The following is a 23,008-nucleotide window of genomic DNA, read 5'->3' as shown; positions in this document are numbered from 1 at the left end:
ACACCAAATACTATTACATTGGGCAACAAATTGGCTTAAGATAATTCTGTCTTTAGAAAATAAAGTTGTAATCAACAGATTTATAGTTTAATAAAGTCTCATGATATATGTATACCCTATAGCTTTTAGAGCTTTATTTTCAGTTCAGGGTTCCCATTAGTCTAATTTGGGTTTATTGGTACAATCATTAGACTTAAGATATGCCTTTTTTTTAACCAACAAAAAGTATCAGTGTGAGATACTGGAAAGAAACTGTATGAGGGAACCAATTATGAGGGATTTTATTGCAAAGCTGTTGATGGATGAGATTTAGGGGCAAGGGTATCCAGTGAGAGCCTGTGTTTTGTCTAGAGTTTGGAAGGGGCAGGGGGCAGTGAGGATATTTAGGGACCCAAGTGGAAAAAGTAAGGTTATTTTAGTCTGAAATAAAGCTTTTGCCAAAACATAAAAACTTTTTGTAGATTAAAAATTTTTTTTTCCCCCCACTAGTCAGGTCTAAACTGTAATCTCTGAGCAGTGTGGTACAGTTTTTTTGCCAAGTAGCTCTGGTCTCAAGATTTAAAAGCCCAGCAGCAGAACTCCCCCAGATATGGATGTAGAGAATTAATTGCATCTTATTTGTGGAAATACTTAAGCAAAAGAAAAGAGGGAGATCTAAGTGGAACTCTTTCTTATGTGGTTTGTCTGTTTGCATGTGTGTGTTTTAGTTTCTGATTTATTTGTTTATCTACTTTTTCGTACTTTGAAACAGCGAATCTGCTCTGTTTTGCTTTTTTTCCAAAACAGCTTTTTGTTTTATTAAGAAAAGTCACATGCGTGCAGTTTGCTCAGCTTCTTGTCTGAGCAAACCTGTAGAAATGATTTATTAAGCTTGGATGGTAAGCAGACTGTGGATCTAGGTCATTTGTAACAAGTAGGTGAGATTTTGTGTGACAATTTTGCAGACCGCTCAAAACCCTGATGAGGTGTGCATACAGGGGTGTGGGTTTCTAGCTGGCTGGCTGTGTGTGATCAGGATTAAAGTACATATACTTTTATTTCAGAGGGCATACGAAACGTGAGGATATGTGAACATGCTCTGGTTTGAGACCTTCTGAAGGGCTGGCTGGGGAGAGACCAGGATCTCTCCCTCCTGTGCTGTTTCAAGGAGCTGTAGTATACTCGATTTAATGTTGGCTAAAAGCCTGTAATTAAATGCGTGTGGCTTGAGGAGCCTGGGAAGAGCAGTCCGTCTTGGTTATGTGTGTCTGTCGGCAGGATGGGCACAGCTTAGAGCTGTGAGCGATGGGCCAAGGCACAGGCAGCTCTTTCACGGCGGCTGCCCAGCCAAGGGGGCTGGGGAAGCGTGGTGTGACTGTGCAGGGGCTCAAACCATGGGTGACCTTTTGTGCCAACAGCACGGGGAGACCTCCTCTCCAGTACAACTGGAGGTGGCAGGATGTATGTTGGGGAGCAGCTTCCCTTTCCCCATACCCCCCTTTGCCCATGATTTTAGAGTAAAGAGAGGGTTTCTCCACTTAGAAAGCTGCGTTTCACAAGGACAGGAACCAAGAGACAGTTCATTTCTATGGAGAGTTGCTATAAATAGCTTGTTCTGTTAACATAAATTCTTTCACTAAGCGAATCCTACAAACTGGGTTTTGTTCCAAGCCTACAAAATGCATTGTATGCCCTTATCACTTTGTACGTGCTTGTTCGGATGCTGGCACTACAGCCCTCAAAATGAGCGGTAAGCCTGACACTTGCAGGGTGACACCGCTCCATTGATGGAGGGAGGTAGTCAGCCTTCATAAACAACCTGTTATGGCTTTAATTTTTTACATCATTGGTAGCAAAAGGACCACTGGGTGTTTTTAAGGCAAGTAGGGCAGAACTTGAAGTCCACGCTCATTGGTGTTTAAAATTTCAACTAGGCTGCAATGTTTTCTGCTGCCCTGCTCTCTACTAATGCTTCCAGTCAGTCTGGGTCAGAAGCTGTAGCTGCTTCAAGCCTTGAAAGCTTTGCAGGGCTTTTAGGAAGCTTGTAATTGCTCCATTGTGAATCCTAGAGTGAGAAAGAGTTTGCCCAGGAGGAAAAAGTCTTCTGTTACTGCTAGAGCAGTGGAAACTCTACGGACATAAATGGTCCCAGCTGTATGATACACGTCTGTCGCTCTGCAGAACTGCAGCTTTTTATTTTCTTCTTCTTACATAGTCCTGGTACTGGAATTCCTCTCCTTGGGAGAAGATTTTCTGCTTCTGTTTAAGCCTGTTTCTGCACTTGACTATCTGAGGCTCAGTCCATGTCCCTTCCCCCTCTTTGCATGAAATGGCAGCCAGTGAGCTGTTGAAATTTTAACAGAGCTGAAAGATGGGACCCAGAGATGTCTCTCTGGAAAAGGGAAGTGATTTGGAGTTCAGACAGTTGATAAAACACATGTGTTTATGAGGAAGCATTCTCTCTCCTACTTTCTGTCCTTTTTTTAAATGCATCTGTCTGCTTGTGGAGGCTGTACTGTTTTCACTGCCCAAACGCATGTATGACAAGGTCAAATACAATTCCCTTTCTTGATACCCTTTTGTGTGTGAGGTGCTTCAGAGTACTTGCTATAGCTGTATGTCTGTGCAGGTGGGTTAAAAGTGGATGGGCATGTATGTAACATGGGGAGAGGAAGCAGACCAAATAAACTGGTGGTTGTCCATGGTGAACACTGCGGTGCACGGAAGGATGGGCGTGTTGATGTTGCAGGTAGCGTTTCTGCATAGGCTGTCCAGCTGCAGTGCCGTTGGCTTTGTGGGACCGTCGTAGTCTCAAATTCTGTTGACATTTTGCCATTAGATGTAAGAGTATATGTGTGAGAACTGAACTTGATGTTTTTGGCCTGTATAGTTTGGTTTTAATATGTGACTACTGATTTAATGGTTCCCTTAGCTGTTGTTGATGATGTTTGCTGTTGAAATCTTCACAACTGGCCCTTGCAGCGGCTCCCAGATTGTGCAAATGGTTTTTGGAGGGGAAATTAATTAGCTTGTTTGCATACTTAAAAGAAAAAGAAAAAAAAATAGTCTTGCCTCTTTGTGGCTCTCAGACACACATCCCTTTTTTTTTCCATAGAATTGTTATGGATATGTACTTCCAGGGATTGTACCGTCAGCCGGTACCATTCATACATTTTGCAGAGTTCATAATCGAATACGCTCACGACTGCAAGTGGCACACGTGCTGCTCTGAATGCTCCTTCTCAGATGTCTCCTGCGTCTGGTAACCCACATTCTGCAGCTGGAGGCTGCACTCCGGGCGCCGCATGAATGGTGTGTCTTGTGTTTCAGCGAGGCGGAGTGAACTTGATTCTAGGTCAAAATCAAATGTGACATTTCCTAAATGTGCAACTCCAAACTAGTTACAGCACTAAAAAGCGGGGCTTGTGAGTGCTTTCTGTGTGTTATTTCTCAGCGATTTACGGTCTATTTTACTGGGGGCGGGGGGGAGGTTGAATGTGCTTTTATAATCCTGATTACAGCTGCAAAACTGAGAGTAGGGAGAAAATAAACTAGTGCCACCTCGTCACTCATCACCACATGCAAAAGACTTACCCTTACAGTACCTAAAATCCACTTTTCTTGTTCCAGGGTGAGGGCATCCAGTTTACAGCCAGTGGCCTAGATAAGACCTGCCGTCACAGCTCCTCAAATCTGCAGCATGCTCCTCCCTGCTCCACACTTCTTCCCCAAGGTCCTCACAGGCACAGCGAGAGCAGGCAGTGACCCAGATGCGCTGCTCTGAAAGTGCCATTTGTTTCCAGCACTCAGCGTGCTGGCGGATTTGACACATGGCTACACACGCATCCATCACTGGACCAAAATACACATCCCCGGTGTTGTAAGGGGTGTTGTATCAGCTAAGTGACTGCTGACAGGGCCAGTAGCTGCTCGCACGTCCCATGAGGTGTGTGGCAGTGTGAGTGTGGGGGATGCCTCCCCTCCAAACGTGGAAGGACTTGTCGAGCCACACAGTGTGGAAGCTGGCTACAACTATAATTTTTAAATTTTTTTTTTGACTGCTTAAACTTTCCAGGGGATTAAGCATTTTGCTACTACGTGCTTTGTTACCTGTCATGCTATGAAAAAGTAACAAGGGGAAAGGCCTTTTTCCACTTCTGTTTTTGGCAGGGAGTGCAGGGCTGTGTTCTTTCTCTTCTCCTATTATTCTGATAACAACTTTATTTCAGATTCCTTTGCGTACAGACAGAACTATTACATGTATAAGTGTAAATATGTATTTATATACAAATATATATATTAAAAATCATCATAGAGTCACAGAAATGTAGATATACATATATATGGTTCTTATGACTGGGACATAAAACTAGTCCTCTCTCCCCTTGTCCGAGCTATAACCTCAGTTAGTCTTTCTTCACTTCTTTGTGGATACCAAGCCATCAAGTCTCATTCAGCATGGCTAAACAGATATCAATTGATACATTCCTTCCTCCCTTCTCCTGCAGCTCTCCCCATTATCTCCTGCCTCTGTTGCCATGGCCAACACCAGTGACCCTCAATCAGGCCAAAATCTGTCCATCTCCCAGTTTCCTCTGCCCTTACTCCAAGATCAGCAGATTCTTCCTGTGTACTCTCTTCAGAAATGCCCTGTGCTACCCAGACCACGCAGCTGAAATTCACACCTAAGCGCTCATTTGATGTCTTGAATGAATGCAACGTCCTTTTCTCTGGCCTCTTCAAATTGTCTCATCAAATCTTCAAAGTCTCACGAAGACTTTCTGTCTGTCAGCCAGTTCCAAGAGGGCTCCTCCAGCCACCCATCATGCCAGTCTCTCCAGTGCGCATGAGTTGCTTTCTAACAAGCAGTTATAGGTTTTCTGCTGACCTAACCCAAGCTGTTAACGTTGGCAGGACTAGTTTCTTCTTGTCCTTTAGGACTCTCCTTTAAAATACTCTTCCCCCCACCCCCGGGATGCAGGCGATGCAGAGTCCCTGCCTCAGGCAGTTCACCACTCATCTTTTGCTTTCGGAGTGCAGCACTTGTACAAATAGTAAGCCCTCGTTGGAGGAATTTTAGACTTTATTGAGATTAAGGCCTTAACCAGCATCTCCTGTTATTGCAGGCTTTTAAAAATAGGCTCGACATGCATGGTAATAGCAGCGTTGTAACCATGGCAATGCAAGGAAGGCAGGGTTTGCAGGCAGGGATCTCTTATTAGACCAACTGGCATGGCAGAGGCCTGGACCAGGGCAACGCAGGGGTGAGATTTCAGGCTAAGGAAGGGACTTGGAGCCCCAAAGCATATCTGTTTTCCCCCAGCTGGGTCAGGTGGCCTAATAAAAAGAATAAGATAAGTGCAGTTGATCCTGCCTTGAGCGGGGAAGCAGCCTAGATGGTCATTCAAGGTCCCTTTTAATCCTGTGGCTCAGTTTTAATAGGGAGAGCTGACTTCTCCTTCTCTGCGTGCTGTGCGTTCAAGCATATGCTGATCTGCTATTACCAACAGAAGGTCTCTGAATATCAAGAAACCAGAATATCCTCATTAAGGATCTGCTTGGAGGATGTGAGAGTAATATATTGCTCTTTGAGCAGAGGCTGACGTTGTGCGGCAATAAAACACGAATATTAAACAGGAAGCCAATGACACTTCTGAAACATGCCTGAGACAGTAATCCAGATGCTGTTCAGGGATATGGTATAGCCCTTAAGCCTTACATCTATGCTACTCTTTTTTTTTTTTTTTTTTTTTTTTATACTGCATCTGCATCATTGGGGGTGGGGCGGGGCATAGCAAGAGAAAACCCAGATTTTTTAGCCTAGTTTCCTGAGGAAGTTGGGGTTAGGCTGTTAACTCGGTGTGTCTGCGTGCCAGTCCTCCTCTTTATAACTTTTATAACAGACTGTCTCCATCCAGGGAGGGGGCTTCAGGGGCAGCATTAGGCTTCTTGGTCCTTTCTCCAATGCATGAGCTGCTGTGAGGAGACAGGCTGGGTGCGGGACGGCAGGGGCAGGGTGCCGTGGGCACCCCCGGAGAGGCTGGCCGGCGGCTGCAGCAAGGCTTGCCCAGCGGCTGCAGCAAGGCTTGCCCAGCAAATGTGGCTGGGTACCGGGCACCCTGGGGCACGGGGGAGCCAGGAGCACTGGGATGCAGCGTGGCATCCCACGTTGTAAATTTAGCATCACAAGTCCAAACAAGCTGGAAATCCAGTTTCATTAGTTCCACCGCTCAGGCATTTCCTTAATCTTGAAAAACAAAAGGCAAAAAAGTAGGAGGGGGGTTATACTGAATAGTAATGATATTTTAAATCCATAGAATATTTCAGCAAACTAAATGCATTTGTGTGGCTTTTTTATTGCAAGGAGGCTTTTATTAATGTAGCCCAATCCTGGAATTTTATTAATGTAGCCCAATCCCAAACCTTGTGTTTATTCTGGTTCACACTGGGACACTCGCTTTCTAAGGGGAGACCTGATGTATTTAAGGGCAGTGTGAAAGATTAAAGACCTGATCCTGCGCTCGAGGCCGAAGCATTATGTCACTGCAAAATCTTTTCATTTGTACTTCTAGTGTGTTGTCCTGAGAATTTAATTTTCTGTTTTTTGTTATAGGAGAGTCTTTTTTAGAAGCCACTGAAGAGCAGGGGGTTTTTTTGAAAGTAAACTATCAAAATACAGTGACTTTTTTGGGTTGTGGTTTTTTTTTTTTCTCTTTCCTAGAACTCACCAACATGAAATCTTATCATTAAAATAAGTAAAAAAATAATCAATGAAGTAGCATGACAGATAGCCCTCTTATTCACTGTTCCCCCCCTCAGCCCATGAGTGACTTTTCCTAGGTTTTGCAGTGATGCTTCTCAGATTTAAAGCTCTTATTCCCTTCCGCTTTGTGTTGTATGGCAACCAAGGGCCTTATTTATTTGCTTTACTTGTCTCACTATAAAAAAAATAAAACAGAATGTCACGTTTTCTGTTCTTCCATTTCCAGTACTCTTGTTTATTTTGAAACTTCCAGAAAGAGATAAAAACAGCTTAGGAAAAATGCTCTCCAGAGCAATCCTTTAAAGAGCAACAAACAAATATTGCCGATTGGTCCTAAAGGCTGCGCTTCCTTTCTGGCGAGGGAGGGAGGTGGGGAGAGAGGATGTTTTCTTCTTAGCTTTGCTCTAATCATCCGATCTGGGATTTGATAAGCTCCACAAGTCTGAAACTGCTGCCTCCTCCTGTCTTCCCCCTTCCTGCCTCTCAAGATTAAAGTGAACCTGGCAAAAAGGAAACAGTTTATTTTCAGCTCGTTGTAGTTAATAATTAGTTTACAGTGCAGCATTTTCATTGTTTGTGTTTTAATCGTGTTGCTATATTCTTTTCGTACTCTGTTTACTTTTCGCTTCATGGCCGTTCTTTGATACAGAAATAGGTTTACAAATAGTTCACTCTTGCAAAATTTCAGCCTCTTTTCAACATTTTTATATTTCACATCAGGAAATGTGACCACGTGTAGTTGGCGTAGCTTCTGCAAAGACACGCTTTGCCTTCCCCCCCCAACCCCCCCAGCTCGTGGGGCACGATTGTAGACCATGCCATGCTCTCATTTCACTCTCCGACACTTTAGGAATTACAGTAGTTAGGAAAACCAAATGTACAAAATATGGAGTGATTAATCCATTAAAGTATTACATGTACAAGTTATAAATATTATTTGACATGCTCAAAATTAGCTAAATCTATGAATTGACTTAACTACAAGAAGTTCTTAGTAATACGCTGTTCCCTTTTCACCCCCAATTTGTCCTAAGAATATAGGGTATGTGCTGAATTCTTTAAAGGTTTAAAGCCTGGAAGTAAATTGGCCATGACTTGAGACCATTTCTTCCCGTGTGTGTATTTTTTATGATTTCTTGCACAATGGGAATGGCTGACATTATGGGTACTATAGTATTGCAACATTAGCATATATATTCTATATATACTGTATAGGTATGTGTTCATTTTCATTGTATGTCATGGATATAACATCCTGAATTAAAACCCCGGACACTGATTAAAGCACAAAAATGTTTATTGCATAAGTAAGATTCTCTCTTAAGGAGAAGGGAAAAAATTGTTTATAAAAACAATTGTTTATAGAACCAAATTTTTGTATACAAAACCCTATATTTACATTGAAATGTAATTTGCACTTCTAAATGGCCTCTACTGCTTCTGCAGAGGGTTTATAAATATGCTGTTTAGCCAGTTTCTGCTAAAGGTACTTTAGGGTCAATCCTGTATCTTCGGAAGAAAAACATTTTCTTCTTTGAGACAAACTGCAAAATCAATTACTAAAACAAAAGCTTCTAAAATTTTACATTATGCTTGCTTTTTTTCCTTGCTATCTTTTCTAACTTTCATAGTGATGTAAGTGCTTATTTCTGGCCATAGAAGCGGTTCTCTGATGCCACTGGGATATTAAGCAGGTAAGGATGTGCAGGCTGAGTGTGCGGGAGAGGGACACAGCGCTGGCTCCAGCCACCACGTCCCTGCCTCACGGGCTGCCCGTGCCCTCCCTCAGCTGCAGGGGTGCCCAGCAGCGTTCCTAGGAGCCAGCTCAGAGGGTTGGAGAGTACGAGCTATTTTTAGGACTATGGGCTCCATTCATTTATTTTTTAAAAAGTTGTTTGGTGCATAGTACTTCTCATTTTTCTGCAAAGAGAAACGTGAATGCTCTTCCCGCAATTAATGAAGTCATTTTTCTACTGTTTTGAGAACTAAAGTATGTTGCTGCAATCACATGCTCCTCATATATGAGTAGCATTCTCAGTCTAAGTGCATGCTCGGTATTGAGCTTGCTAATAGCTTCCCCTATTGATTGCTCAGCCCTCGCGATTGCGATGGTCGCCTGACCCAGGGACAGGCGGTTCCAGCGGGGCAGCCGAGGTATGCAGTACGCACGCTGGCTTTTGGCTTACAAAGGGATACACGCTTGCATCTCTCCCAGGCGGTGCAGATGGCAAAGGATGCCACGGATTGTGGGATCTTATCAGAGCGATTTCAAAAGGCTGGGTTTAAGAATGAGCTGCGAGTGCCGTCACATTTGCCTTTCTGTTGCTGGTACCCTTGCAGTGTCGTGCTCCACTTGCTCACCATAACTGCTAGCTGTCACACCATGTATTTCTTAATGCTTTGGCATCTTCTTATTTGTTGCATCTGCCTCTGCTACCTCTCTGTGCGCATCCACACGCTCTACCTGTCCTGGCACTCTCCATGCTGGAGTGCTTGGTTAGATAGTGCCTTGATGTTTTCAGATCCCAGCTCCTTTTATGCTTTCAGCTCTCTGCTGTGTTACAATGCAAGCTGATGCCTGGAAAAGGAGCTGTGAATGTAAGGAAGATTCAGTTTAGTTTATCCTCCTTGAAAGTTGAGAGAGGAAAAAGGTACTAGTATCGCTGATACTGAGCTAGCAACATCCAGGGGCTTAAACTGCCTGTGGGAGTGAAGCATCCCACGGAGAAGGAGAGCAAGCAGCGTGCTTCAGCAGGGGGGCTGGAAGCCACAGGACGCGCACAGGACACGGGGACCAGCTGACAGCAGCACGTCTGCTAAAGATAAGTCAAGAGATCCGATGTGTGATGAGATTAAAGTAGCACAGAAAAGAAGGAGTTCGGCTTGATCTTTAACACAGTTTGTGGGTTTTTTATCTTTGTAGCTTCATTTATAAAAGTTGAAAAAGTTCAAGCAAAGCCTCTGTATTTTCCTGATGATTTTCTCCCGTGTTTCCTGTTTCTTAGGACTTGTTGCCACTGCAACAGTGACTTTGCATCCGAGTTCCTCCTGCTCCAAACAGAAAGGACAGCAGTTTGAAAGATGTGGTTTTAGACAGCTGCAAGTTTGATAGTGCAGACAAACATTTTTGTTTTGAAACTACTAATCTCCTTTGGGACTCTCTTAAAAGAGGGACCTAGTTATCCTTATTTACATCCTGCAACTGCATGAAGCTTTCAAGTAACTATTTTAGAAATCCAGTGAGTTTCACATGAAAAAATGCAGGGTGCTTGTCCTGTAGCCACTGGCCTCTTTCCAAGTTTTGGCACTGTTGCATGGGAGGAGGAACCACCAGAATGGTAGTGGTTAGTCTTAGCAGAGTCTTCTAATGGTGTTGCTGGTTTTTTTCCCTCTGCTGGTGTCCACGGTTGTGTCTGTCCTCGTTGCAAGAGTTGCTTCCTGTGGGAGCTCCCTCTTTCTGCTGCTCAGCTCTCCCCCCGCTGTTGATGACCAGGCTTTTTCATATCGTGCGCCTGCTATCTGGGACCCTCACTTAGCAAGGGGTCATTTCAGAATAACAGGGAGGCTTCTGTCTCTGTCTAAGAGCAAGCCTATAAGCTTCCCTTAAACTTTAAACGTTTCATTGTTGGAAAGCTTTCAGATGTTCACAGGATAAGGGGTCTTTATATGTAATCTGGCATTGCACAGTAAAAGATTGCTTTATGTAAATTAAGATGTGCAGTTCTTTATAAACTGGCCATATAAAGTCAGCATGCAGGAGATGGTTTTTCTTCTTGTGTTCAACGTTGCTTTTAGAAGTTGGGTTTTTTTAATTTTTTTTTTTTTAGTAGGATTGGAAATCTTAAAGTGGTGCGAATAGGCGGAAAATGCTGCACCCTAGGCAAAACTGAACATGCACGCCTCCATACATTTGTTCAAACACCAGTGTCAGCAGCCTCCCAGATAACAGAGTCCTCAACCTGTCTAAAAAGGGTGACTCAAGACTGTTACTGTAGGGCCATAGTAACCTACTACTGAAAAATACTTTCTGGACTAATTCATGGCCCAAAAATCCATCTAATATGATGTGTTGTAAAATAAGCATGAATTACATTAGAACATATGAAAAAGGAAGGCTATTGCTCTGCAGACTAACCGACACTTTCTCTACAAACAGGTTATACATCCTGACCCAGATATGTTCATTTGTAAACTGTTCTCCAACCTGAAAACCTCCTTCTTCCCAATTTTTGCCAAGTAAAATAGCAGCCCAAGAACCCAGGATGCCTGCTTCTACTTGAGGTTTGAAAAAACAGCAGCAGAAGCATGTTACTAATAGAAAACTGACAGATGCTTATCATTATGTAGATTTTCTTCTGTGTTTGAGTATCGTAAACTGAATTGCATCTACTAGCATTTGAAAAGTATTTAAGACCGCTTATGACTTCAGCCAGCCTCTTCCTCCAGCTGGGTGAAGCTCACATGAACTGCAACAACTGCAACATATACCAGACCAGAATCCTCCATGTAACTGGTTTTATGCCTTAAATCATGTTTTTATCTGTTTCAAATGGTGGGTAAATTGTCACCGAACAATTTTTGCTTTTATGAAAAATAAAGGGGTTTTGTGAGTTCTTGTCTAGGATTGTTCACAGTGGACTTGGTCCAAAGATCCTTGAAGTTGGTGGATGTTAATGGATTTGGGAGCGCAGGTTTGAAAAAATAGTAGTTACTATATCTCCTGACAGTGATTTATCTTTTGCCGGTGGTAATAAACTGAATTCTGATCCCAGCATAAACTGACAAAAATGTATCTGGAAGCTGATGAGAATAAGCAGGGGTTGTCTCATGAAGCAGGCAATGTCATGAAACCGAACACGTGAATGACGTGTGGTTATGCTACTCACCACATTCAGTTTCACAAAATACTTTTTTCTTTACAAAAAGAAAGTAATTTTTACACAAGGCTACATAAAAACACTGCTGGTGTATGTGCAACACTGAGGGGGGTATGTTTTTTTGGTAAAAAATTCTAATTTGTTGAAGCTGGTCCTGCTTACAGGAAAAGACTGTTCGTAGCAGATAATAAGCCTGATTGTCTCCCAGGAGTGTTTTGTTTTTCTTTAAAGTTTCAAATCAAGTCTTTCTGAGCTTCAGAGCAACTTTTCATGTGTGTTGGTGTGCTAAGTATCTTACTATGTCTTACCATTCAGGAGATGCTTGGACAGGTTTCATTTGGACACCGCTTCCATATTGGCAGTGATGTATGTCTCACAGTTTGGGGTGACCCTGTTGTAAATGTTTTGGTCTGGGATGGGTAGCAAGTCGCAGCTCCTTATGGGAAGCTGATGTTGCTTAAATCTAATACTATTCAATTGATTGTACTCTAAAACATCCTCATTCTGTATTCAATTTTAGATGGCAAGCAGAAGGGGAGTTCAATGTAAATTTTTTCAGAAAAGGTTTTAATTCTCAACACTTTTCCTTTGTCTGCAACTTCTCCACTTCCTTCCCCACTCTTCCCCTGGCTGGGGTAACAAATAAACTTAAACTTTTACTATATGCCATTCAGTTGGTGCCAGCAGCCTGTTCGATATCAGGGTATACCGTTGTAAAGTTATAGCTAACTCTTCATAACAGAAGCAAATCAAAACCTTTTATGGTAAATGCCTTCTGTTAAAAGAACTATTTGTGAAAATTGACTTATCCAAAACAAGTGCACCTTTCACTGAATAGTCAGATGGCTACCTCCAGGTTTTCATTTTTCCCAAGCACAGGCACTTGGGAAGACAAGCTCTCTTCCATTAGTAATTCTGGTCAGACAAACCTTTTGTCACCTCATCTATTTATTATACTAATTGCAAAAGAAGCCAAAATTGGTGTGCCTCAAAGCCTATATTAATTTAATTTGCATTTCCTATGCTGTGCTCTCCAAAGTCAGCAAAGCTTTTCTGAAAAGTGCTGGTCAGAATTTGGAGATAAGTAACATTATTCAACGCCTTCAAGAAAAAGGAATATTCCTCCTACATGCTTAGGTAGAATGAAAATCATTAAGGCTAAACCAGAGTTCTGTACGGACCCCAGACTGAATACAAAGAAAGAGTGAATAATCTTTGGTTTTCTCTGCAAGCCACGTCCAGCACTCGCCCCCAATTATGCAGCAAAAAATGTTCCCTTCCCTTCTCCCTCCCTGCCCCACTCTACCCCCAAATACCTCATCTCCTTTGTAGCCAGAGAGACAGGGCACATTTTACATCAGCTTCTAAAATCAAGCAAAAAGCATCCCCTGGAAAAGTTTCAAGCTTTCCACCTGCCACCCCCAAAGTTCAAAAGATCTTCCAAGGCTAGAGACATGGTAAATTGTGTCTCTGCTTCAGATTTAACTAGACACCCTTTTACCTAGCCCTCTTGCTAGTTTTTGTCATATGGCTTCTCAATGGAGGGCTTGGACTAGACTCCTTTAGGATGTATTAAGGCAGCTGCCTGCAATCGAGTACCATAACAGTGGAGTTTTACTCTTGGTTGAAACTAGCACTGCAGCCAAATAAGTGGACGTGCCATTCCCCAAATCCTACATCTGCCTGTCCATCCTTTCCTCCCTTTTTCCCTAGTGCCAGCACAGGCTCCCCCCCCCCGTTACTTTGGAAACTGGGCTAAATAATTCATTTTAATCCCGGTTGCTCCCCCAGCCCCATTTGCTGCACAGACATTTGTGCTGGGGTCAGGGAGGGAGGATGGGAGCGCTGCTGGGGCCACATCCAGAAGCTCCATTCCAGTGCCGGGGGGGGGATCAGCCCCTTTTGGCAGTGGTGCTGGCCCCTGTCTTTCAAGTATTCATGGGACCGGCAGCATGGAGTACAGAGTTTCCCTTATTTGTCACTTCTCTGGGGAAATTATTAAATCAGTTTCTTGGTGTAGAAGAAAATAATGAGCTAATCCGGAGTTGAGGTGCTATTGCATTGTTTCAGACCTGGCTCGTCTCTTAAGCTCCTAACTTTTCTGCATGCAGATGTTATCCAATTAGTTTGGAGGCAGAAGTAGAGCTTCTAGACTTGATTTTTTCTTTCCAAGCCAAATGCCTGGCAGCTAGGGAGGGAAATGGATGGCACTGGAATAATAACCACCTTCCCCAACTTTGAGCAAAGCAGTTAAGACCCATCTTTTTTTCAGTGTTTTCACAAATTCTGCCAAGCTGTACAAAAGGTGTTGGGGGAGGAGGAGGTGTTGGGTTTTTTTCTTTATTCCTTGATATGCCCAGGTTTTTTCTCAACTGCTAAACAAAGAAAGCAAGCAGAGAAGAAGATGCTTTGGTTTGTAGTTTTGTGATTAAAAACGTCTGTTCCTAAAATCTTTCACAACAGCCTCTTCTGATTTGTAATGATTCTTTTTTTTTTTCTTCTCTCCGTGCCTTGAACTCTCCACCCAAAATGAAGTCTCAGCCTTATGACATCAGAGGTCTGCTTGCTAATTGGGATTTAGAGCAGTGTAATCCAGTTGCCATGTTTTAAGGAAGATTTATTTGGTTATTCCTTAATAGAAATGTTATTTTCTTAGCTACTTTTCATGTAACGATGACCAGTAAAAGTAATTTGACCTAATTTGTCATCCCCCCTTCCTTCCCCCTACAGCATCCTTCAGGAGAGGTGCTGGTGCAAAGATCAGCTGCTTCTGCAGCTGAGGCAGGTTTCCGCGATCAATAATGTGGTGCTCCAAGTCATCTGTGTATAGCTGTAAAGTTACTCATCCAGCAGTAATTTCACAGATGCCTCTCTCGTGGAAAATTCAGCCATGTACTTGGGGGGGAAACGGGAGTTTAAAGCAGTTCAGATTCAGTCTGGTTTCACTGGTGTGGACACCTGGGCACTGAAACGTGTGTTCTTCTCTGCTTGCTGTATGGTTACCTCTCCCAAACCTGAACACCAGCAGAATCATAGCTCCTCCATCTTCTAGGAGTTTACAAACTACAGGTTTTAACATCATTTTTATTCTGTGCTCTGTGAGTTGTTCTTTCAAAGATTTCACCTCAAGGAAAAATAAGGAGTAGCTGTCACTTGAAATTTACTCAGGGCTGGCAAAATGATGGCATTTGTCACTTCTGCCTTCCATCTTCTTCAAACTGGCCCTAGCGTGTGTCGAACTGGATATTGCGTTGACTTATTTGTTCTCCCTCTTTGTTCTTCTATAGAATGCTGAGTAATTAATATAGTCTGAAAATGTAGTGTGGCACAACCCCTTTTTTCTTCTTTGTGTAGTTTTCAAACGAGGAGGCTGTCGAGAGACTTACGTGCATCATATTTCAAAACCAATTTGTTAAAGCAAAATCACTAAGAGATACTGGGTTGGCCAATTTTTTTAGGGCTGGATCTAAAATAATTGGCATACTTGCTGTATGCTGCTGTGCGTTCCATGTTGTTGGCCTCATCCCTCTGAAGTCTGAATAGCTGTCGTGTCAGTGACAGTGATGTGTCTGAGCAGTCTGAGGGAGTCCTCCAATTTTTTTAATATTTTGCATAATACTGGTGGAATTTAATAATCAGTTGTGAAGGTTCGAATCCAATTACCTCCTTCCCTAAAACAGGAAAAATGGTGGAAGTTTGGTGATAAATGCTATCAGAGTAAGAAAGAAGTGTAACGTAATTTGTGGTATTCCAGTCACTAATTTTTTCTTTCCCTTTCTCTCTTATTTTACAGGGCATGTTTTCGAGCCATTTTTGAGGAAATGTGGTGAATGTAAACTTGCTCTGTTTGGGGGGGAAATTCTGGTAAGTGGTGCTGTCTTGATCAATTTTGGTTTTCAATGAGAATTTCAGAAAGATTGGTTGAGCTTTTTAAATTTTTTTAGCTGATGGGAAATACAGAGACATAGTTGATTATATGTGGTTTTCTTCCTCTGGTATGGAGACCCGCAGTATGAGAAGCATTGACAGAAAGCAGCATGCTGGGCCTCGAGGCGAGGAGTATAGTTTCATTTGCTCCAGTGGCATCTGCTTATTGTGTTTGTAGCTGTTACATTCTGCTGAAGAGTGGTTGAACTAAAACCTAGAGTAGAAGAAACACAAAGGCCTAATTTAAAAACAAGGGGAACAAAAAAGCATGCTAGTGGTATAAAAAATCAGGAGCAAAAATAACGTAGAGGGAGCACATACCTCCCAAAGTGGTGGGGGTGTCCAGTCATTCTGAAATCTTTCCATCCACTCCCAGAATGTCTGACTGGCACACCTGCAGCATGGAGCTAGGATGATTTGCTTACGCCTGAGAGATAAGGAGGTAGTTAATGCTTCTGTGTGCTATACCCGTTTTCCTATTCCTCCTTTCCGTCCCACGTGACAAGCTTTGCTGCTTCTCTGGCTGTTCTGTATGCAGTACTTCCAGAGGCACCAGCTTCCTCCAGACTTCTGGTCCCACAGGCACTATGGGAATATGGCATCTCATGTGTGATGTGTCTGTGCTGCTGAGCTGCCTTGCTGTGAGGAGAAGAAGGCAGAGAAGAACGGGAGGTAATTAGTGACATGCGCCAACTGGAGGGAAGTAATCCTGAGAAAACTCTTCCAACCTGCAACAAAGCAGCAGATCTGGAGCAGTTTGTAGGCTCATCTTGCTTTTCCCTTTTGGAGACTGTCAATATATACAGTTCTGGCTGGTGCCAATCGATCACCATCACCCTTGGGGAAAAAAAAGCCGGTAGAAGATTGTGTCACTTCTTTCCCTTGGCTGAGCAGGGTATTGGACTGGTATTTTTTTCTTCAGCCAGCATGTGCAGATTGCAGATGAAAACTGGCTTATTCTCCACTGGCAGAAGACTTCAGAGTCAGATAGCCTGCAGGGTAGAAAACTGAAAATCAAAGACTGGCTCTGTGAGAACACTTGTTCTTTTCTGCCATTTAAAAAACCCAGATGTTGTTACATCATACAGAAAGATCGGGATTAGCTAGCAGATGTTTAAATGCAGATCATTTAGCCTTCTGCAGAATGTATAGTCTTAAAGATAAGAAAAGATAAGACAACCAAGATCAGAATTTTACAAAGAAGTTGGCCAAATGCACGAAAAGTCCTGTACAATGGGTACCTGGGTAAACCCTACTGTAGCTCATTCTTTTAAGCAATTTTCTCTCTACAGTTTGGCTTTTCTGACAATTGGGCATGTTGTAAGCTTGCACCTATATCCATATACTGTGACACACGAACAACAATTATTTAACTAGAATTTAGTTGTGGGGCCAAAGAAGAGCCACAGACCAGCAGCATGAGCTCATTAGTCCATGAGATTTTGTGCTGACTTCTGCTACTGCAAAAGAAGATAGTATCTATATCTAGTTCTCTTTTTGGTGGTAGTAATGATACTTTGATCCTAAAAGTTGTCCGGTGTCCTTACAGATTGGCTGATATTTGTGTGGGGTGTGACAAAGCTATGGTGCTCACAAGTCAAGTATTAGAGTCATAATTCAGAAATAGTGATGCCGTGTAACACCAAGGAAAAAAAGTTTATCAGTAGACCTGGTAGTCAGATTGTTGTGTTTTAATTTCCCTTCAAAGATGCATCGGCTGAGACCAGGCTAGTCTCCATGGCTGGCCATAATAAAAGAGCGTAGTTCAAGAGCAGCAAGAGGAAAGAGACAGAAGCAGCGTGTTTCTTAGAATCACAGAGTAATTTTGGTTGGAAGTAACTGCCAGATGTCATCTTGTCCAAACCCTGACTTGAAACAGGTCCTATTAGGGCAGGTTACTCAGGTCTTGATTTTCAAAATTCAACCGGATGCCAAGGCTGGAAACTCTACAGCCTCTCTGGGCACCTATTCCCATGTCTGACCATCCTCAGAGTGAAAAGGGCTTCCTTGTTGCTTCTCGTGGTTGTTGCTCACTGTTAATCAGTGTGGACTTTGCATCTTCTCTGCCTGTGAGAGAGGAGTCTTGTAGAAGACCCCAAAATGAGGGAAGCTGCTTCTTGTGGCTCCAAGGAAATGTGGTGTCACACAGATGCAGTAGACTTGTTAGCGGGGAGAAAAAAAACCCACAATCTGGTTCACAGAGGTTCTACTTCCGCGATGTTTCTCAACCTATAGTTCTCGTTCAGACTTGCAGAGCATGGCTGCTTGACTTGGTTAAATCTCAAAACTCGGGAGAAGGTTAGCTGACAAATTGATGGTCCTGAAAACTTCCTGTTTTCCTGAGTTGCTTAGAGATATAAGCCAATGAAAAGAGATACTTCTCACTGCTGGATTGTAAACATCCTGGAATTTCTTCTAGCCAGTCTGGAGATGGGTTTGTACCACTCCATGCTCCAGGATTTTGTCCTAGAATTTAATATTGTTTTCCCGAAGCTATTATAATATGTAAACAGACTGCAAATTTTGCTTGTTTTCACAGCTGTTCCTTCCCCTCTTCCCACTTCAATCGGTTTGCAAAATCTTATTTTGAGGTAGAATAATTAGGAACCTTGAGTTTCTCATCTGTAAGGATCTCTGAAATATCTCTGACCCCACTGTAGGTTTGCCCAGGGCATTCCACATTCCCAGAGAGTTTAAAAATAATTACAAAACATATAAGACAAGGAAACAGTTTTGCCTGGTCTCTGTCCCTAACCCACTGAATCCAAGAAGGGCTGGACATCAAGAGAACGTTTTGAATTTATCTTGACGTAGCAGCTGAGCTCAGAGGCTCAGAGGTTATTTATTCATCTTGTATCAAAGTCCTAGAAAAGGTCATGCAGCCTCCAGATCAAAAATTCATAGTGGTTTTAGAAGCTGATTAGAGAAGTATACTTGAATGCTGGCAGGGAAATCTTGGCTGAATTTAAAACTCCATCAGCTAAGCTGATGATATATTTCTGAGCAGTGCGAGAAGAGACCTCTTTTGATGAGATTTCTGTAAAGCAGCCTTGTGGATGTCAGAGCAGATATTTGCATGGTGCTACAGGTTTGACCTGTCTTGCGTTGAGCACAGCAGTCAGCAGGCAGTCATGGAATGGCCATCCCTCCACATCAAATACTTACACAACTGCAAGGAGTCCCAAGAAGCATGGCTGACATAGGACAGAAAACCTTGGGGTGATCTGTGTTTCACTTTTTTTTCCCTAGTCAGACTGCTCTTTGTCAGCCCAGACTCCCCTTGAAACTCTTGCCTTTCATAAGAGTTTTTTATATTTCTAAGCATGACTTATGCTGTATGGTATGGTGTTCTGTCCCTGTCCGTCTAGACCCTGTAGTTGGTTACAGCCATCAAGATCAGAGGAGGATCAAGCTGTGAAGTGAATAGAGGGGCTGCTGTATCATAAACCTGACCTGCATCTTCCTGCGCCAAGTGTGCCACTGTGTGCTAATCCTTATCCTATAGATTTCCTCTTCCCAGGAAAGCTGTGAATGCTTCAAACACAGGCCTTGAAGCTGAACGTATACCTCAGGGCCTGGAAGTCCACTGCTCCTTTCACTCTGAATTTAGGCAGGGGTACCTCCCCAAGTTTGGGGCTTTTTCTTGTTTCAGCTGAAATCTGAGATGCTGTGCTCCTATCCGCACACTTCTCTGTAGATTAGAAGCAACTGCACATCTTAAACAATGGTTTCAGTTATTCCTACTTGCTCAGCTATATCGTGGAAAATTTTGATTTCAGCTGCTAAGAACTCATCTGGTGTTTTGTTTTGGGTTTTTTCCCATTAAGGACAGTCACATTTTTCTTCTCTCTTTATTTTAAACAAATGAAAATTTAGCAGGCAGTGCCTGCTTTGATTTTTAGAAATTATATAAAAACAGATTATCTTTATGTGTATTAACTTTGTTTGCCTTTAGAAAGATTGTGATGCCCTGTGCATTCCTGGGTGTTCTATTTGTGTGATACAATTATTTACAACCTTGATGTCTACCAAAAATGCTATTGAATTTCTCTTGGTGATTCTTCTTCTTATGTCAAGTTTCTGATGTAAAGTATTATAGAGCAACTATGCATTATCTGCAAAGAGCCTGGAATGTGCGCTCTCACTGCAAAAATAACCCACTGTAGCTTTTGCTTTATTACCTGTATTCTACAATGCCCACAGAGGCTTTGCCAGAATCATTAGCTGTTCTCTGTAATTAGGGCTGACCTGGTGCATTTTGGTCCTATTTCTAGTAGCTTTTCAGTTTCCAGAGTCATTAATTTGGGCAGTGATGCACCTCATAATGTGCTTCTGTTGCGTATCATCTTCATTATCTCTTTCTATGGGCTGAAGATTATCATGCATCCTTAGGAAGGAAAGTGTGTGTAAATGCTTGAGCATTTTAAAATATCTTGGGGTTTACCAAGGTTTGCTATGCTATGCTTGTAATTCCTTCGATTTTAATCTGTTTCTTTTCTTCCAGTCTAGTCTGTGCAAAAGATGTGTATGTTAGTGCCACTGGTGCGGTAAATGTTAAATCTGGTCCATAAGACTTCTAAGGAATGGGGCTTGTCCCCTGCCCAGAACTGCATGTCTCCAGCCCCGACCAGGTTGGATTTAGTCTGCTCTCTTAAGAGATGTAAAGCATTGTCATACTTGTGTCCAATTTATTAAATCAGATAACCCTACACAGGGAGGTTATGTTCCAGTCTCCTGCAGAAGGTGTCTTTGTGTCTCTGTTGTTTTCGCAAATGTTTTTCTACATCTCACTGGTAATCCCTTTAGTTTAGCGCCCTTTTTTTTTTTTTTTCTCTTTTTTTTCCCCCTGAAGTTGAAGTGATCCAATTGTTTGAATTGCTCAGCAAAAGAGCTGGTGTGTGGGCCATCCATCTGGATGTCCCTTTTGCTGTAGCCACTGAGAAGAAATAGGGAAGGACAGTTAAGACAGCAGATGGAGCAGAGCACTACATGCAGCTGTACCTCCCAGCTTGCTTAGCTCTCTGAGTGGCAGAGATGTTTGCAGTGGATCATGATGTTACAGCAGGTTGAAGATCCATGATAGGATTTTGCAAGTGGTAAATTGGTTGTTTTTTTAAATCTAGATAACAAGCCCTCCAAGTGCTCTGTTAAAAGAAAAGCATTAAATTTGAAAATTCAGATGTTGCTTTACGGAGTGTTACATCAACTTTGCTCTTTTCTATATGTGCATCAGGGTATTTTTGTCACTGTGCAGTTGATACAAAAACTCCTGTTCTGTCACACTGGCATGTTCTCATACCTTCTGTTCCCTTCCTCCCTTCTAGAGGACTGAATAAAAACCTGTATGTAATATACTGCAGGGGCCACTACCATCCAACCCGTCATGCGTTCAGATTTAGATTCGGAACAGCCTTGCACCTGGTTTCACATCTAGCTCTGATTATTTAATATTAAAGTGTAAGTGCAGCTTGGAGCAGGCAGGTCCCACCCTACTGGTAGCAGGATCCTGGGGCATTGTAGGTGGGATCTCCAGGGAATTCAGTTGCTAGGAAGCATCACCTCCTTAGTGAGCTCATGCCAATGGAGATTTATTTTTTCAGAGGTTAGTAATTTAGTCATGTTTGAGAGTTTTCTGCAGAGGTCGAAATACAAAGATTTTGCCTTGACGCCTTGCAAGTTTATGGTCCGAATCACAAAACCTCTCGAGCTGTTCAGAGGGTGACCAGAAGCTTTTAACATGAACAAATCACTCGTTTCCCATGCTTTTTTTCAGAATTAGCTTGAAAAATTTTGGCTGAAGTCATGCCAAAATCCAAAACAGCAACAAAGCAAGTTAAAAAAAAATCTCCCAGCAAACATCCAGCATGGAGAATATTGCCAAACTTGGGACTGTTGGTGCCAAGTTTATAATCAGGCAGCAACAGGGTCTTAGGAGGTAGTAGGTAATGCTCTCAACCCACAGCTAATGAGCCCCAAAGCACAGGGAGCGAGGAACACCGCAGAGAGGCAGGGCTCTGACCCGCTGCCTGGTTTGCATGATGCGCTGTGTGTAAGACATGGACCGTACCCGAGATTAAAAGGAATAGAGAGCATGATTTCTGGGCATCAGATAAGGCTGTGTCTGTGGATAAGACTTTTAGTGTTGTAGTGATAAATACATCTATAGGTAGAATTTAAGGTGTGTGGGCAGATGTAGATTTTCCTGACTTGAGCGTGCTGTATTTTGTAGTACAGCCACGGTGCCGCTTTACTTCTAGAGAGTTTCTTTTATAACATACAGGGGGAGGGGAGCAGTTAATGTAATTCTCTTGACATTAATTCTGCCTCATCAATACTTCATGGATTTAATAGATTTCAGAGCTACAATCATTTGGGAGATTATTTTATCAGCCAAGCACAGTGGAGGTTGCTGAAACTAAATGGAAGACAGAATGCATGTGTGTGTGATACAGGATGCTGCGGTATCAAGAAGATTTAATTATTATGGGATTTGTTTATGAGATTTCTCTGTGCCTTTTGCAAAACTTTATGTTGGGCACTAAATACTTTGCATATAGGCAAGTTATCTCTTCAATAAGAGTTTGGTATGGATCTCTAGGCACAAGCGTCTGTTTCCACCTCATAGCATAAGCACATTGCTGTAGTTCTTCATCTCTCATTACATCTCCCTCTCGCTTAAATGCTCATCTGGCACGAACATAATGAAACTGCATATAAAGGAGCATGAAGAAGAGGAGAGATCTCATTGCAGTTACCAAAGCTGAATATTTTTGGACATTGAGTTATCTATATTAATCAGTTTGCTAAGCTCAAAGATAAAAGAAAGCCTGGGAAGCAATCCAGAAAAACCAAGAAGAGAAACTGAAGAAGCTGGTGTGGAGATCATGAGTTAGTGCATGTTTTGAGAATGCCTGCAGTGCTGTGTCACAATACCCATTTCAAAATAAAAATGAAGATGGGTGGATCTTGAAGAACAGCGCTCAGTGATGGGGGAGATTCCTGCTTGACGTGTCATTCTCCATCAGGTGAGGTGGAAGGCTTTGCTGGGGAGTGCTCCGCATCGTCCCGCAGCAGCCCTGCTAGCAACAGTGAGCAGCATTCATGGGCTCCAAGGGGTCCCACACAGCCTCCACTGGTCTGGGAGAGTCAGCTCTTCCCAAGACACATTATCAGGGAAATCACTGATATAAAAATCAGGCTATTTTTAGAAAATATCTAGTGAGCATAAATTCATGAGATGTTTGTGTTCATGCTGTAGGTATCACCCTGAAAACCTCAGAGCTAACAGAGGTTTATACAGCCTTCTAATAGTGTTTTGTCCTTGTGACCTTTATACCTGTTCTCTGCCCACCTACAGGAATATATCTAATATAGCAAGTCGTATTGCTCCTATTGTTTTTAGGGAAGATAAAATAATAAAAGATCCAACTGTGTAAATGTCATTCCTGCCCAGCCCGTTTAG

The 23,008-nt window shown here is 42.6% G+C and overlaps 1 protein-coding gene across 8 annotated transcripts in view; it reads left to right on the top strand.

Moving 5' to 3' along the window:
• Positions 1-23,008, top strand: part of FYN (FYN proto-oncogene, Src family tyrosine kinase) — a 150,194-nt gene that overhangs the window by 45,569 nt on the left and 81,617 nt on the right. For 7 of the 8 annotated variants that reach the window (XM_072855698.1, XM_072855697.1, XM_072855700.1 and 4 more), the window contains one exon: positions 15,413-15,483. The exons of the other annotated variant lie outside the window; for it this stretch is intronic. The gene's annotated coding sequence lies outside the window, so the exon portion shown is untranslated. The remainder of the gene's footprint in view (positions 1-15,412; positions 15,484-23,008) is intronic. 8 annotated transcript variants of the gene reach the window in all.

Source organism: Ciconia boyciana, chromosome 3 (genome assembly GCF_034638445.1).
Source record: "Ciconia boyciana chromosome 3, ASM3463844v1, whole genome shotgun sequence".
In the NCBI taxonomy this organism is placed as follows: Eukaryota; Metazoa; Chordata; class Aves; order Ciconiiformes; family Ciconiidae; genus Ciconia; species Ciconia boyciana.
The sequence above is the reverse complement of the archived record's forward strand: the minus strand, read 5'-3'. Positions and strand labels throughout refer to the sequence as shown.